Below are 15,457 nucleotides of genomic sequence, written 5' to 3' on the forward strand. Positions count from 1 at the left end.
TGACGAAAGCCTGGAGATCTGTGCAATAAACTGTGCTTCAATTAATTCGTCTGTGGTATTGTGAATTCCGAGTTCAAGTAGTTTTAATGTGCTAGCGGATTGTGGAATACCAAGTATTCTTTTGACGCCGGACCTGATGAGTGTGTCGAGTTTGTTCTTTTCAATTTTGCTCCACTTGAGGTACGGTGCCGTGTAAGTAATGTGGCTGATAAAGAAAGCTTGGAAGACCCTGAGTAGGTTGTCCTCCTTGAGTCCCCCCCTTTTGCTTGCGATTCTAGTTATGAGTCTTAGTATGTTTTTCGCCTGCGCGCTCAGCTTGTTTAGAGCTTCTGCATTACAGCCTTTGGCGTTGATTAGAAGTCCTAAAATTTTGATGGAGTTCACCCTCGGAATGGGGTGCCCTTCTCGTGTTGTAATTTCGACTGGCAGCGTTTCCAGAGGCTCGAGGTTCCTAACGCCCTGCCTCGACTGTCTGTAGAGGAGGAGTTCAGATTTGGTCGGTGACAGCTTGAGACCCGTGCATGTAAGAAATTCTTCCGTTACATCTAAGGCCGCCTGGAGAGATTGCTCTAGATCGGCCAAAGATCCCCCCGGGGACCAGATTGTGATATCGTCTGCATAGATTACGTGGCCTATTTTTGGAAGTGCGGCCAGCCTTTCAGAGAGTTTATGCATGGCGATATTAAATAGTAGGGGGGTAGGACCGAGCCCTGAGGGGTTCCGCAGTTTCCCAGTTCGTACGGACCGCCCGAGATCGCCCTGACGGACCGCCCTGACGAAAAATATTTTTTTTAAAAGTCAGTGCCACTCCACACTGTGAAGGTGGATCACCAGCGAAACTGTGCATGTGGGCTCCTTAATGGCGAACTGTCCATTGCCATGCGTCAAACGCCGTATGCACATAAATGGAAGGCGAGGTGCGACTAGTCGCTCCTCCACGATGTTGAGCCTCGGAAGATGATGGGGCACCGGGGGGTGTACATACCCATGTATTGTCGCAAAACGCGGCACGACACCTTTTACTAACTAATCCAAGCACGTAGAACAAACACGAACCTCACCGCCCTCCGCGGGCACGCACTGCTTCACCGTAGCCAAGGCGATCGTGCGTTGGTCGACGTACCGCAGTGCAGTAATGGTTGTGGAGTCACTCGAGAACCACAAACGGTCACACATAACAAAGGCCACACAAAATTGGTTCCCCAGAAACTCCCTCTGAAAACTGGACGTTGCTCCGGTGAGACGTTCCAAGTTGGCGGGATCGGGACCACTTGGATGGTTCGCATTTCTTTCCGCCTCGCGGCCCTGGCGGGCAGCACGCTTACGGGCGCGCCACCACGGGAGAGAGGAAGAAGAGGAAAGGAGATACGCAAACGCTTGGAACGCCGACAAAGAGAGCGCGGTGCGGACGTGGACATGGCCGGCGCGGGTCAAAGTGTAGTATCTGTTCTTATCAGCTTAATATCTGATATGGGTTATATTTGGATCTAAGACATTAAACTTATTTTTGCAAGTTGGCGGAGTGCTTAAAGCCTGCTTCACCTCCACCGCGGATCGGCCCGTTTCTGCTCCATCTTCGGGATCGGCCGACGTATGGGAAAAAATTCTCGATCTACACGGCTCAATAGACGCATATAATTTATTCAGAACCTAGCCATGTACAGCTTCGCGGTAAAAAAAAATGAATTCTATTGCGCCAAACAATTCTTAAGGGCACACACCACGACAAAGTTTTCCAGCTATGTCTATCCCAAACAATAAGTAGTCACCGTCATGTCGTCATGATGACAACACTGCGGAATTTATAAAAAAATCCAAGGAGGTTGCCGACTACACGCGACTCTAGTCTTGCAATAGCATGACGTCCGCTGTGAGGGGGCTACATATACGCCGCAATGCTGAATATTGCCCGAATGGCTTGCGTATCACTGAAGCTATCGCGCCAGATCAACAAGGCCAAGAGGAGCGAGACATTCTAGTGGGAGAAGAACAAGAGGTCCCTCCAATTCGTCAAGTGTCCACCCCGACCCGCACCTATACTGAGTAGCCCTATTACACAGAGCGATTTATGGTGGTTAACACATGCAGCCCAAGACTGCGCAACTAGCTCAACTGATCGCTGTAGTTAATAAACTTCCAAAGGAGGCGAAACACCAATTTGCGCAGTTTACTTATTCATACGACCAAAGCCTTCAAGCATCATTAACCTCGAAATAAGACTTGGACGTTGCTTACACAATACACAATACGATGAAAACACCGGAACACCGTTTTAAAGATTCTCGGTTCATCGGTGGCGATTTGAGCTAACACTGCAGAGATACGGTACTGGCGGAATGCCACAGTGCAAACCTCTCCACCACTCTGGGTTGAATGCGAAGCTCCACAGATTCATGCTGTTATTATGTATGTTTATAGCTTCAACGCGAGCTAGCCACACCCAAGCTACCACTGTAATGTAGTAAACGTATACATATTTAGAGCGCCATGTCTGTTTAAAGCCTCCAATCAGGACAATTCATCATAATTCATCCAGCTTTCATGAGCTTCTTACATGATGCCTCCATGGATCATGCGTAGGGTTCTTCATTTCCAGGTTTATATTTCCTGAAATTTGGGAGGTAAAAAGTGAGCGTTATATTTAAAGAAAAGAACCAGGAGTGTTTTGTTGTCGGCAGCTGAAAGTTCGAGACTTTCTTTGTAACTATAACTACCAAATAACACACGCAATGCCCTGCTTTTGGTTAAAAATATTTTCTTTGAACAATCGCAATCACAGAAAGATATGTTCACAAGGATGCTCACAAGTCATATGATGAGCATAATTATACAAATCCTCTTGACAAGCATAATTTGTGCTTAAAAACCACATAACCAAGATCAAGGAGTAAAGACGTGCTATAGGTCAATTTATTTATTTATTTATTTAATTCTTTGTACGAATTAGACGACAACGTTTTCGTTACTGACATCATAGAGGTTTGGCACATCTAGGATCTGGCAATCTATGCCTTTAACCTCTTGCCAAAAGGGGCAATTTCGTTACTTTTTGATGTAGTAGCAAGTCCCAAAAGGTATCAACACGCAGGTCCAAATCAGACAAGAAGAGACAATTAGTCACACAGTATGTACATTAACGGTGTGGTCATAATTAGCGTCAATATAGTTTAAATGATCACATTCCGCCATAGACTTCACTATCTTCGGGATGGACCCACATGGCTTCTTGGTCAAGAAAGGAAAGTCGTTACAACCAAAGTCGACGGGAAAACGACAACCTCGACGTGCATTCCTATTAGGAATAATAATTAATTAAAGTAACCGAAGGACAAGCATTGACATGAATAAACGGAATAGAGCGTCCAAAAATAAAAGGTAACTTGTGACAATGTAGCGAACAGAACAATGCAAACATGTGATTATGCAACATTGTATCATCGTAAGGCGGATTAGACGGACATTAGGAAAAGCTTCGGAAAACATAAAAATTCCGGGACACCAAATATTTATACTGCTTTGAATAGAGTACTAAGCTCTTGTCTGGGGTCGGTACACATAGACTAACGTCATTAAACTTGAGATGGTCCAAAGCAAATGAGCTAGGTTCATTTTTAACCCGTACTGTTGGCGCACGTCTCCATAATCTCTCTTTGCATCAAAGAGTCAATGCAATTACTAAAAGAGTGAAGTTTTTTTTGTTTGCTCTATAACAACCGATTAGCCACAGATGAAAGTGCATATATTTCACCGTCTAACCAAACTCCACACGCTCGTACCGCATCAATAAGGTGAGAGATTTTTCTTGCAAAACTAACGTATTTAGGAATTCGTTCTTCCCACTTGCGGTTTCCGAACGGAACGCGTAACCCGCCAACATTATTCATTGTGGAACGATTTAAGCAATCCTCTGCCCCCTTGCGCATAAATGATAACTATCCTGTCTTGCCTCTACCAATCAAATTTGTAAGACAAAATTTTTTTCTCTGTTACTTATTCTGCAGTTTCACGGCAACATAATACTGAGTGTCTGGCATCCTATTCATCGTTCGCACCACGCCGGGAGACGCAAGAAACGAGCAAGCGACCTTCAGAAGAAGTTTGGCAACAGCAGCGAGGCGGTGTACGTAGACGCTGCGCGATATGGAGGAGAGAGAAGCGCACACGCGATCGCGGTTGTAGAACGCACGGGTAAGTGCCTCGCGAGCGCCACGGTGACCACGGGACACACGGAGGCGACCGAAGAAGCCGCGATAACCCTAGCACTCGCCGCGGTGCCGAACGCTGGGATCGTGATCAGCGACTCGCAGGCGGCAATCCGCGGCGTCGCGCGCGGTCGCGTCTCGCGGGAAGCGGCCCGCACACTCCAAATTTGTGACGACGGCGACTTTTCATCGCCGTCGCAACCCCAAAATTCTACGGTCTTCCTCCTCTGGGCCCCGGCACACACGGATGTTCCGCTCGCGGGCAAAGAGGCGGCCCACGCCACGGCTCGAGGTCTCACACTCCGAGCCGCAGCAGATTATGTGGCCGCCTCCGCCCCCGAGAGCGGGGCATCGGATCTGCCGGATCGGGACACTACGACAGAAATGCAGCAACAAGAAACACAGTGGGCGTGGCGCGATCGCCTAAACATGTCCAGAGACCTTACCCAACACTACGGACTAGAAAGACGCACATTCCCGCCACCACACGGTGAATTAAACACGAACGAGGCTGTAACTTTACGCTAGCTCCAGACACACATACCCTAGCTCCGTCGTTTTACATCACAGCTACCCGGGTTTATATCCAACAGATGCGTGTAAAGATTGCGGACAGAGAGCAACGCTGCGACACATGCTCTGGGAATGTGCCGGCAACAACGGTGATGAAACCAGCTCCGTTGGCGACGCGCCCATAATCGCGGCCGTTACCACAGTACGGGAAGCCTCGAGCTTGCTTCTTCCCGACGCCGCCCCGGCTGCGGTGGTCGCCTGGGACCTTCTCCGTCGGCGTCGCCGCCGCTGGGAGGCGGCTCTCAAAAGTTCAGAGTTGGCAGACCAGCTCTGGGCCGTCCGGCAAGCCGAAGATGCCGCCCGAGTCCAAGGACTTCGAGCCGCCATTTCAGGCCACCACAACAAAAACTGCCAGACCATTGATGATGATGATGATGATGATGAAGCCTCATTAATGGCACAAATCCACTATCGGGGATAGGTCACGAATCGGGTGGTAACATGATTGAAAAAAACGAAATAAGTTAGTTAATAAAAAATAACACAAAATAAAAATAAATTTATAATCTAAGATGAAATTGGCGTGTGGGAGCGGGAATTTGGTTCTGCCTTTCCGATAGTGGGAGGTGATCTCTTGGTAAGTGAGCAGCGGGTCATTAAACTGAATGTCCAGCCCCTCGTAGGCCGTGGGACCGTCGCGGCGGGCAAGTTCTCGCGCACGGTCGTGGGCCGTTTCATTGAGGTTAGCTTTTTGCGGGTGAATGTCTTTCCCCATGTGAGCGGGGAACCAGGAGAGGCACCGTTTGCTCTCCTTTGAGCTCGCTAGTAGTATACGCGCTGCTTCTTTAGATACGTTGCCGCATTCGTAGGCCCGAATTGCGGCACGCGAGTCCGTGAAGACATAAGTAAATGTGGGGTCTGCCATGGCAATGGCTACGGCTATTTGTTCCGCTTTAGCGCTGGTGCTCGTTTTAACCGATGCGGATGATCGTAGCGTTCCGTTGCCGTCCACGACCGCTATTGCGAAAGTGGGTGTGCTGCCGTACTGGGCCGCGTCCACAAATGCGGTGGCTTCACGATCCGCGTCGATGCGGTCGAGAATCGCGCGGGCGCGGGCCCGGCGCCTACCCACGTTGTGTTGTGGGTGGACGTTTCTGGGAAACGGTGAGACTTTGTATTTGTCTCTAATTTCGCTCGGTAGGGTAACCGCGTGCGCAGGCGGCCGCGTTTCGAATGCTACAAACGGACTCGTATCCGTCACGAGGCCTTCTAAGTCACTATAACTCAGAAATCCCGGCAAATTGCCCAGACTGCCCAGAACTTTATTGCTCACTCTCGCACATGCTATGGCAATGTACCGCGTTACCAAAGGGCCCTCTCTCCAGTGAGCCCGAATGGGAAGAGGCCCTCAAAAGCCCGGACCTCAAACTCCAACTCAAGGCCGTCCAGAGGGCCCAAGAACTGGCGGAGCGTCACCACGTTCCTGTCCCGACTTGGGTGTCGCCTACGGTTTCTGCCGGAGGAGTTCCCCGCGTGGGATCTCCAACGGATTGAAACTCCTCAGGACTTCAATAAAGTTCTTGACTGAAGAGGGATCTAAGATGAAAAATACACTGTCAATACATGAGATAAAGTAGTGATGAATATTATAGTTAGCCTTGCGTTGATAGGAATACTAAAAAAAGAAGGAAAAAAAACGTTACTGAAATATGTAATATGAAAGATATACTTAAACTTGAGTAGGCTAAATTTTGGATAACAACAGTAGTAAGATTTTAACTGTGAATTTGTGCTTTTACTTTTTGAAGTTTCTAAATTGAAGTAGAAATAAATAAATTGTGGAAACTGAGAACTATTAACAAGGCATTCTTTTTGTGCCATATAGAATATTATAAATGGCTAGACAAACGTTCCTGCGGCTTTATCCCAATACTGCTGCTCCAAGAGAGAGTATAACAGTACTGCTTGAAGGCAATTCTAAATTTTGAAGCGGAATTGCTAGACACAGTTTTCGGTGAATAGAAAATCTCCGAAACGATAATAAAATATGATCTATAGATTCTGGTTCATTGCAGAGGTAACATAGAGGGGATACCGCCAGACCACATCTGTACAAGTAAAAATTAAGTGTTGGAATTCGGCAACGCAGCCTAGTAAACGAAACTTCAAATTTCTGGTTAGGACACCATTGTCGGTTCCAAGAATAATTTAGGTGCCAAAGATCTGTATATTTTGCCAATGGCAGGGCTTTTTTGTCTTCGTTCAAAGAAAATTGCCTATATCTGGCTGCAGTAATGTGCGCAGTTGCCGGCAGCACAGATAGCACAGGGCCTGTTAAAGAAGCTCGTGCTATGGAATCGGCTATTTCATTAATATGAATGCCTCGGTGGCCAGGGACCCATGCTATATGCACTAAACTTAAGTGAGGCGGAGCTAATGAATAAAACGTATTCAATGTTGTCGACTTTGTAGACGCAGTAAGTGTGCTGCACACAGTTAGAGAATCTGTGACGATAATAGCTTTTGTAGTCTAAAGGGGTAATTTTCGGAAGGCAAGAACTATTGCCAGAAGTTCAGCATGAAAAAGTTGATGTGTAATCTGGTAGGCGAAGTGAAAAAGACCAATCGAGGGATAGTGAGTAGATACCTACGCCTGCCTTCTCTTCACACGAAGAAGCATCAGTCGCTACTACATTTATTTTGAAACGAGCCAAATATTCTTGTAAACGGTTATTCAAATATGTTGTGGGTAGAAATTTTGCATTGTTTGGAAAAATGTCTGCATATTTAATTTTGAGTGACACTGGAGACCTATCAAGCAGAATTATTTCTCTAAGGCGAACATTTAAAGGTGCTAATTGTGCTTGCACTAATACAACTTGTCGGGTATGCAAGAGTGACCACGTGTTCTCAAAAAATGGATTTGGTTCACTAATAAATGCATATTGTCCTCGTCGTAGCGAAGATTCATAAGCTCTTAAGTATGTTTGAACTGTAAGCATGCGGAATCACGTGTGAAGAGTAGGTAGTCGCGCTTCCTGGTATAATACATTATTAGCAACGAACTTAGAAAGACCTAAACATAGTCGAAGAGCTTCTTTTTCTAACAGAACAAATGGTCTTAATTTATATTTTGCACTACAGGAGAACAAAACATAGCCAAATTCTAGAATCGGTCGTACCTTCATGCGATAAGTCATAATTAGTGTGTGACTTCGCATAGCAGAACGCCGGTTACTTATTCTACGTAGTAAATGTGAGAACGCCAGTTAAGTTTTCCGTCATATATGATACCCAAGTACTTAAGCGACTCCACCTGAGGAATGGTTCTCCGTTCAAATACTAATGATAACTCCAACGGCCCGGAAAGCAGAAAAAACAAAAACTGCACTTTTGTTTTCGTTTAGTGACAGATGCAGATTGTGAAGCCACGTCTGTAGAGTACAGAGGTACGTTTGCAAAGACAGGTGAAGAGAATTGATGTCTCTAGCTGTCGCGATAAATGCAATGTCATCTGCATAGACATACAGGTTCACATCCAGGTGCAGTGGTGCTGAGCTCCTCAATAGGTTAAATAGTACAAGAGACAGAACAGACCCCTGGGGCACCCCTCTTGTATGAGCGAACTTTCTTAAAGAAAAGCCGTTTTGAAAACAATGAAATTTTCTGTTTCTTAGAAATTCAAAAATCCATGCCGGTATATATCTCGGAAAATTGTAGGACTGTAATCTGTCCAGCAGTAGAGAGTATTCAACGCTGTCATAAGCTTTTGATATGTCAAGAGTCACTAAAGCACTAACTTTTTTTCTATGCTGAGGAAGTTGGATGCGACTTTCCAAATCTGCATGCGCACACCAAATGGAGAGACCGGGCCGAAAACCTATTTGACTTGGACTCAGTAATGAATATTGCAATATATGATCCATCATACGATCATATAAAAATCTTACAATTAGTTTTACCACATTTTACGTAAGAGAGATGGGCCTAGTGTTGTTACGATTGTGGCCGGCGCCTTGTTTTTTATGCACCGGAATAATTTTGGCTGTCCAAGCATTTTGTAGAGAATAATTTACTCTGTTCGGAATGTCATCAGAAGGCATTTCAAACAACATTTTTAGCATGGCATTGGAAATACCGTCAGGACCTGGAGCTGAGGCATGCAGAGATCTAAGGACATTAGACAGTTCTGACACTGTGACTTCCACAAAGTCATCGGCGATGGGAGGCCTTAGTGGCCCATTCGGCAAACGTGATGTTAAGCGTTGCGCTAAGCCCTTTCCTTTGAATTCTAATGAAGCAGATATCTCGCGTGGTGCAAGAAATATCGATTCAGTATCCTCTGGTGTTGGTACGAATTTTCTACATCGAAGGAATCTGAACAGAGTTTTTTTGTTGCTGGGGCTTAGAGAGGAAGTCAGGATGTTTTTCGTCATACTCGTATTTGTCATTATGTACTGTTATCTTGAAAGCAGAAGCTGCGAAATTGTAATCCCTCCAGTTACTCGGGCACTGATTATAAAGTAATTTCTTCCAAGCAGCTTTTCGTCGTCTGTAATCCCGCGTACAATCCGAATTCTACCAAGGAGAGGTAGTACTTTTACTTATGTTAACAATAAATTGGGACTTTTTAAATGAACTTTTTAATACAGAGCACAAAGCCTCATGGCTTTGATGTCATTGGGTGCCGTTTTCTGGGAGTTGAGGACCGTTTTCAAGACACTCTGAAATTTCTGGTAGTTGACAAAAGTCCGCGTCGGAGACTCCAGAGGAATAACAGGGCAGACAATATCAAACCTAACAGGTAGATCGTCACTATTTGAGGATGAGTCGACAGTAAAACAAGAAGTTACGGAAATTCCTGAACTGGCAAATGTTAGATCCAATGCTGATTTAGAAAGACCCTGAATAAAGGCAGCTGAATCCGTGTTTAGGCAACAAAAATTTTGATTAACTGCCCAGTCCCACAATTGCTTTCCACATGAGTCCGTTTTGAAATCCCAAGACACATGATACGAATTATAGTCTCCGGCTACCATAATTTCTTTCCTAGAAGATTCGTCAACGGTATCAAGGAAACGAATATCACGCACGCCTGTGGGAAAATATGTATTAACTAAGGAAAATGGGGAACAACCAGGAACAATTACATCTATTGCTAGTATCCCACACTCCGTAGACATATACTGATAGGAAATTTTCACTTTGTGGCATATTTTAGTTGTTATCAAGAATCGACGGAATGCTGCGGCCGCGCCGGTGTTACTACATCCCACCACGTGCCAGGAAACGTCGTAACTTGACTGGAAACAACTTGTGGCGTGCCATTCCCAGGATTCAGTGCTCCATGTGCGCATTGGGCGAGAGAACGACGTCTGAGAAGATTGCCTTGCGAAGGCAGGCTGGCTGACGTCATGCGCGCTCCATTGTTGTTGTTTTTTCCGCACCATGTGGACGCCATAGGCGCACAGCGCCGGATCTAGTGAGATTCCCTCGTTTGTTTTCAAAAAAGAATGCTAGCACGGAGATGAAACGGGGCCTTCCGGCCCCCGCACGTATTCTGAACATATACGAAAGGGCTGAAATTCGGGGAGAAATTGGTCTAACCTGATTTTCATACAACTTGTTCGGGACGCAAACATTGAGAATCAGAGGGATTTACCCGAAAACAAAGAGCCTCGCAGTACTAGGCAAGGTAGATTAAACAGCACTTTTTTACTGAATGCAGGCCGCATGAGCAGGAAACTTTACTTCATTCGCTCTCCCATTTCCTCTTGTTCAGCACACTCGGCAAAGGTGGAAGCGTTTAACATAAGTCACGTGCTATCGCGTCAAAGGTCAGAGTTAAACCTGCTAATAATACGGAAGCGGCAAGCGCCAGACCCTGATGACGCGGGATACAAATCCCTGCCGAGGCGGCGGTCTTTCGAGGGGGGCGAAATGCGAAAACACCCGTTTATCGTGCATTGGGGGCACTTCACCGAAGCCTAGATGCTCAAAATAATTCCGGAGTCCTCCACTACGCCGTGCGTCGTAATCACATCGTGGTTATGGCTCGTAATACTCTAGAATTTTTTTATTTTTTTTTTACCGAGCGACAGATGCCGAAGACATCTGGCCACTACTAAGTGTTCATATATTATCGTGCGTTCAAATAAAACACAAATTCAATGTGACGCAATATATTGCCCTATAAGAAAACTCAAGCTTCCTGACCACGTGTACTGTAAGCTGCTAGCGCCATCTCTTTGCGACTCCCCGGAACAACAAAAACCGGTGCTCTTATGAAAAAGAAAGAAGAAAGCAAAGGAAGAACGAGCAACGAGGCAAGCATGTAATGAAGGAGTCATTGGGTAAGAAAAAAAATCAGCAAATAAACGCATACGTGCATCCATACTCTCATGAAGGCGCAACTAGCGCCGCCAGTAGCAGCTGCGCGATGATGAGCCGGGGGCGGTTACATGATTCATGTTCTGTGTACGTAGGCGTCACACTGCTGCAGCTAGAACCACGCCCTCACCCGCGTGTCCTGTGAAATATTGAAGACACGCGAAACACCACAATGCCGAGAAGCATGCTGGGCTCCCCTCGCGTTGTGCACGTAATAGCTCACTGTTTATTTCTCTCATTTTTTCATCGCCCTTTCCAGAAATTACTTCCCTCTTCGCGTGATCGGCAATGTTCTGCTCAGCGAAACGCGTTTTCTCGCCGGTCGGCCCAGAGTAAAGGAAAAGTAAGAAAACGAAGCAATGCAGAAGAGATCGCATTAACAAGTTAGCGCTTGTACTGCCTTTATTGCCCGCGTCTGATCTGCGCCACGTCCTACATTACCCTCCCCGTTTTCGGTGCCTTTCAGCTACCGGTATAGACTTCATTAGCGTACAGGCATGATCGATTGATCACCTGCACCCACTCGCCCACTCCTTTCTATAAACGCGTTTACACAAGAACGCCCGAAGTTCACTATTATGCAAATTACCAGTGCCAACTCGCGCTGCTCTGGAATGTAGACAGGTGTAGCGATCCTTCATGACGAGCGTAACTTCACACCTAGTTAAAAGAATAGTGCCATAAAAAGATTCCACCTTTGCAATTTTCTTCACACACACACACACACGCACACACACACACGCGCGCGCACGCACACACATACACGCACACACACACACACACACACATACACACACACACACACACACACAAACACACACACACACACACGCACGCACACGCACGCACGCGCACGCACTCGGCTCCTTACTTACTCGGATCCTTACTCGGCTGTCTGAATACGGTTGCGTATAAGTTATGGATTTTGGATATATTTTAACCCTCATTGTGTGATAGCGGTTATGCATGCAAGGTCTAACTTACTTAGCCTTACCAAGTGAAAGGTTCTCGCTGTGAATCCCCAATGCCTAGCTTTGCCTCCACCGACGGAAAGGGAAGTGACCCAATACCGAGAGCCGGTTCCGTTATGCGGCTTGCTTGCGAGAAACTCCAAGTCGTGCCTTGCATGCCACAGTGGACGAACGGCGCAGCGAACGGGAAGTTTAAGCTTGGGCCTAGCTTGGCACTTTTTACAAAACTAATTGAAAACCTTACGTCATGGATCGTGCCCTTTTAAAGAGCCTCGAAACCATTCCGAGCTCGCAGATGAGCGAGCGGTTTCTGTCTCGGTAAGAACATGCCCGAGGACAGCACAGAGCTCTAGATTCGCGAGCTTCAAAATTGGTAAAGTGAAAAAAAGAACTTTTCGGGAGCCTTCCTGTGCGTGCCCACCTGACATGCTTGATGTCATACGATTCACACAACTTAGCAACTGCGATGAAGCTGGCAACCATGGAGACACTCCTCTCGAAAGTATACTGAAGGCTCATATTTCAATGTGTCTTGTCCACGACGAGAGAGAGAGAGAGGAGGCGAGGCGTCTGAACTCATCCTCGGGCAAGGAGCAGGCCAACGCTATCACGTGACCAGATATACCACTCCATAAATGCAGATGCCATGTTGCTTGCCTACGTGCTCGTGCCTACACCAGCGGTAACTGTGTATGTGGCCATCCTGTTTGTGAGCACTGCGACAGATTCTCGGTGTTCCGCCTGCACAGACCCCTTATTTCGCAAAGATGCCCACTTCAAGCCACTAGCCTTGGAACTCGTATATCTTGCTTGCCACACAAAGACGACAGCATTGCAGGACCTGACGTAAACGCGCTACACACTCTGTAATGGGTCCTGCATGTTATATATTATTTAAGTAAAATGATACTTCTCCGTGGTTTCACTGAACGAACAAGAATGTCAGAAAAGTCTGCGTGGATTCACCGATTCCCATTGGAAGCATCTGTTTTTGTTTTCACAAAAACGTTTTTCGGTGAATTCACACGTCAGACCATAATGCCATTTCTGTGGCCCTCTTCGCGCTGTTTGTGCTCGTGTGGAGGTTGAAGTGACGACCACAAGACTGAGCGACTTTTGAGTGCTCTCAAAATGGAGAATTCCAAACTCGCCATCCAAAATGAAGGCGCATCTCGTTAACTCTCTCGCGGCAACGCGAGGGATTGAGCCACGTCGGTGTCGCTTTAATATTTCTCTTGACAGTCTCAACACGCTGAAAGATGGTGATGACGTGCTCAGAAACAGCGGCGCATACCGAATGTGACAAAAATTTTAGGCGCTTGCTCGCTTGGTTTGACTTTTCTATATGGATCATCAAAATCTCATTGGTGTCAGAAAAATGAATAATGGTTTTCTCAATGGCCTAGCATCTGCCACCGTAGAGCGCCTGAAGGTGACGGTTATGAATTTCCCGATAAAGAAAGAATTTTACAAGAATAACAACTTCCGACGGATCCATGCTCCGTTAGAGGTTCGACTCTTGCTCAAGAAAAGGAAGAAAACGAAATCGCGCATGTAATATATTCTTACAAAATGATACAAGGCATCTACATTGTTGTCTGACTTACAGTTTCTTACAGTACCCCTTTCTATTTTCGCCCTTCCTCACTTTTTTTCGTTTTCTTTTTTTGTTGTTGTTGTTGTGTTGTACTGAACAGAAAAGGTTCGAGAAAAATTCATAACAAAAATTTCACATCATCTACTTTGTAAGGGTGCTTCTTATCCACGTCATCAAATTCAGGTTACACAGGTTACGCCTGCCAGATTTTTTTTTATTCTTTCACTTCCTATTCCGTTTATCCTTTCCCCAGCGCAGGCTAGTCAGCCGGCACTTACACTGGCTAACCTCCCTGCCTTTCCTCCCCTTTTCTCTCTCTCTCTCTGCGAAAGCGAATTGATACAGAAGTATTATGGGTAAATGCGTCCTCGAGGAACTCCGCTGTTGCCAGTCCTCGACGGGCGAACGGAGTGACTCGCTGTGTTTACGAGATGGTTGCTTGTTTCTGATGACAGCAAGTTTGAGGACATGAAACGATGCGAGCACTCCGGGATACCAATAGACTTGTAACACGCTCGCAGTTCCAAGGTTCTTCAGGCAACCACGGTTAACAATAAAGTAGATCGACTGTCTCGTTGTCATAAAAATATTTTGAAAAAGAATATGAACAGTTCCGTGTCATTATATACGAACCAGGGGCGAATATCGAATTTAAAAATGCGTTCTAAATGATCCATAAACCACGCCTAGTGAGCAAAATAACGCGTTCTTGAAATCGTTATTTTCATTATTAAATGTTCGTGCAAGCCGCCCCAGGACCGGCTACTGCTGCAAACTACTGCGAAGTATACCATTTGCCAATATTCTTGGCACAGTTTAAGCGCTTACAGGGTCGCATGCGCAAATGAGCGAGGTTTAGGGTAGACCGGACTTAACCGACCGACCTAAATTGACTGCACTCGATGAAATCACATGGGAGAACAGGCCCTTCAACTTGTCCCCAATTCAGGCTTTTAAATGGATGCGAAACTCATTACGTTCACCCCACAGGCAGCCCTCGGGTGCAGTAGATTCCCACCTTAGTACTTTAGCAATCCAACGCTGGTATCAGTAGATGAGGAGATGGCAGGGAATGCGCGCTTTCAAACTCAATGCGACAAGTTATTCGCTGCCTTTAGGCAGTGTCCCACTGCGAAGTAGGCCGGAAGGTCAATTAAAAGTGGGACCACGTAAATGAACGTCTTTTACAAGTCTGCTCATTCCGACGACCTCGCCCGACAACGTGCCGAAGTTGTGATCAGGGCAAATGCTGCACAGTTCGTTATCATGCTTACGCCCCCGTACACTGAAACTGAAGTTCGTTCAACAAAGTGTAGGAGTGGAAAGGCCGTAGTACGGTGCAGCGTGATAAGTACATGGGCAGTGCGCGAGGCGCCAATATTATGCCAAACGCTTCGCGTGTGTCAACTATGTGACAACAAGGCATGTGCATACCTGAGATTTGAACAAACATTTAAAGACGAGTCGTATGGGCGCTCTTACCAGTCATGGCATTGTCTCTAAGATGGAGCATGCTACTCGATGGTAATAACTGCGCAATTAGCAGCCAGCTAGAGATCGAGCAGCACGCAATAAATGAGTTCGTTGTGGCATGGGATTTTAGTATGTTATCAACACGGTCTTCTTACAACTACGGTCATGCAAGCCCAATAGGACAGCGGTTGCTCACCGCTGTTGTCAAAGTGCCGGATAGTCCGCTACCATAAAGATAAGTGCGCGCGCGAATATATTGAAGCGAAAGCCATAATAATTGATTAGAATAATAATTTAATAAGAAAGGGGAA

The 15,457-nt window shown here is 46.2% G+C and overlaps 1 protein-coding gene and 1 pseudogene across 2 annotated transcripts in view; one reads left to right on the forward strand and one right to left on the reverse strand.

The window, feature by feature from the left end:
- CngA (Cyclic nucleotide-gated ion channel subunit A) overlaps window positions 1-15,457 on the reverse strand; it is a 371,493-nt gene that overhangs the window by 246,158 nt on the left and 109,878 nt on the right. The window lies entirely within an intron of this gene.
- LOC135902625 (U2 spliceosomal RNA) lies at window positions 1,417-1,596 on the forward strand (annotated as a pseudogene).

Source organism: Dermacentor albipictus, chromosome 3, assembly GCF_038994185.2.
Source record: "Dermacentor albipictus isolate Rhodes 1998 colony chromosome 3, USDA_Dalb.pri_finalv2, whole genome shotgun sequence".
NCBI classification, from domain to species: domain Eukaryota; kingdom Metazoa; phylum Arthropoda; class Arachnida; order Ixodida; family Ixodidae; genus Dermacentor; species Dermacentor albipictus.